The sequence below is a fragment of the Camelina sativa genome, chromosome 14 (genome assembly GCF_000633955.1).
Source record: "Camelina sativa cultivar DH55 chromosome 14, Cs, whole genome shotgun sequence".
NCBI lineage: Eukaryota > Viridiplantae > Streptophyta > Magnoliopsida > Brassicales > Brassicaceae > Camelina > Camelina sativa.
In genome coordinates, this window is record NC_025698.1 from 878,182 (window position 1) to 880,779 (window position 2,598).

The following is a 2,598-nucleotide window of genomic DNA, read 5'->3' on the forward strand; positions in this document are numbered from 1 at the left end:
GGTCTTGAAGGTTCATTCTCATTCATTCAATCACCGCAGAGCTGAATGAATCAAATATATGGGGTACGGTACACGTCACCACCGAAGCAACCAAAACGTTGACTTTTCAAAGATGAGATTTTTATAACTTTAGAAAAGAAAAAAGAAAAAAAAAAAAAAAAGAACAGGGCCGGCCACGTCTCAATCTCATTTTGTCAGCTGTATTGACGTTGAGATATTTTTTTTGCTTGCTATTAAGAAAAGAAAATTTTGGTCAACGTCACAATAAAAGGTCGACTTTTTTTTTTTTTTTAAACATTTGTATTCAATCGCAACCCATAAAAACAAAAAAACAAAAAAACAAAAAAAAAACTCGATCAATCAACTTGTTAAGAGAGAACCTTATTCTTGATATAATGTGAAACGCTGGCGTCTTATTCAAACGTATTGTACAAATATTGTTCCAGTTACAGCAGCAATCTTATCATTTTCTTCATTAATTTTGGTATTAGACTATTAAGTGGTTGATGACATGTATTTATGAGTCCAAGAAAGTTTTCTGAAGATATTAAATGAAACAAGTAAATAAAACGGTTCATGGCTCCCAAAAAAAGATATGAAACAAGATATTTTGGGGGTGTTTTTAGGTGAAATATGAAACCTCGGACTTTATTTTGCAAATTTTCCACAAAGGAATAAGTATAGTTTTGAATAGGAACCAAAATCGACTCTAGTAGCTTCTTTTAATGGGAACCAAAAAAAGGGATTTATTATTATTATTTATTTTTTTCTAACAATTTATGATTATTATTATTTTTATATACTGTTCAGCAAAGTCTTAATTTAAATAAATAATAATTAGAAATGAAGTTTAACTTGATCAATCAAAAAAAGTGTAGACGTAAGTTACTATCTTTGGTAACTTTTATACACTAACGCATCCATATTTTGTCATCAGCCTATCACATATCTCATGAAAATTCATATCTTTATTTAAATTATGATATAAAATTTTATGAGATATGAGATATGCTAATATGATAACAAGATATGAGCGCGTTAGTGTATAAAAGTTACTATCGTATGCACATTTTTGACCAAATTAAACTTCATTTCTAATTATTATTTATTATTATTTTTGTTTTGGTGACAATCAATATTCTGTTCCCTTTTCAGCAACCACAAACGATGGCCAGCAGAAACTAAGCTGGACCTTGGTACATAGAGAGTCTTCAAAGACTCCATTGTCTCCCATATCAACATGACACCAAAAAAAAAACAAGAAAAACAAACGAGCGATAACCGTCGTGAACAAAAAAACAATTATTATTTTTCTTACCATTGTCGCAACTGTACAAAGTCACCCCACTTGCCGGGTCATTTAGTCTTTCTCGGATAGCTCGTGTAAGCCGACCATCATGAGCAATAACTGTTGTGATATCAATGGGACCCATGCAAGCTCTCAAGGACATAGTTATGAGTGTGGCAACATGGATATAGGAATACAAATACTTTGAATATAGTAAAATAAGAAATTGAAAGATTTCATGATCCTATCCATGTTGCCACACTCATAACTATGTCCATGGGACTGGGAGCATAGGTATATGCTTGTGGAGCGTTTCTATTCCCATGGTTTCCCATCTGATTTAAGTGAGAGACAAAGATAAGCAATCTGAGACCAACCTACGTAAGAGAGTAAATCTTATACAATTGAACAACAGATAAGCAATGTGAGACCAACCTCTATTAATATCGCCCAGGAAAGAAGAGGGGTTGTAGCCTTGTAGGGTTTCTTTCAACTTTTCACTTTACGAAACTTATGGGCTATCTAACGGGATCTAAATGTGTAAGGCTAAATGTATAGGCATCATCACATATAGCAATAGCATCAGGTAAATGTAAAATAGATATTGTACATCTCATCTGTATTAATGATGTTTCTGAATATTTTTGGAGATGGAAGAAAAGAATCGAGAACCAACAAAACCCCATATTAGACAATTCAAGAGGGACTCTCTCTCTGTACATAAATTCTATATAAACTTAAGAACTAAAGATCAAAAGAGAGATGTATAAACATTATTCATAAACAGATGAAAACACGATCTCTCTCTGTTTTCTCTTTCTCTCTTTTTACATGAAGTAGCTCAGTGATGTCTTCTTCCTCGACCCTCCTTCTCCATACAGCTCGTTCCACTGCTGAAGCTCGTTCATGTTCGATGAATCAGACGACACACTCGCACATACCTACAACAACAAATACCATTTAAAATCCCAAAAACCTGTGGACTCAAACTATGATTTCTTGTGTGTTTCAGTTTCTCAAACCTGATCATGTGCGGCCTTGAAGTCATTCATCGTCAAGGGTCTTATGTCTGTACTGCTATATAACTTAGGCATTGGTCGGTTTTCCGCTTCAGCCACACTCCTCTCCTGCGAGTCAACAAACCCCCATGACTTTTATTAATCAAAAAACCACACATCATCATAACCCTTTACCATTTTTAAACAGAGCCATACCTTCTTTTCTTTTTCCAGAATCTCTCGGATAGGAAGATGTGCCGCCGTCACACAAAGATTCTGCAAACCAAAACAATTGTTTTAGAATGTGGGTTT

At 34.1% G+C, this 2,598-nt stretch overlaps 1 long non-coding RNA gene across 1 annotated transcript; it reads right to left on the minus strand.

Annotated features, from left to right (window-relative positions):
* LOC104738779 lies at positions 1,878 to 2,576 on the minus strand. Its single transcript, XR_759833.2, has 3 exons — positions 2,503 to 2,576; positions 2,311 to 2,415; positions 1,878 to 2,229 (listed from the first exon to the last, which is right to left on the minus strand). It is a non-coding gene; the product is annotated as an uncharacterized LOC104738779 (long non-coding RNA).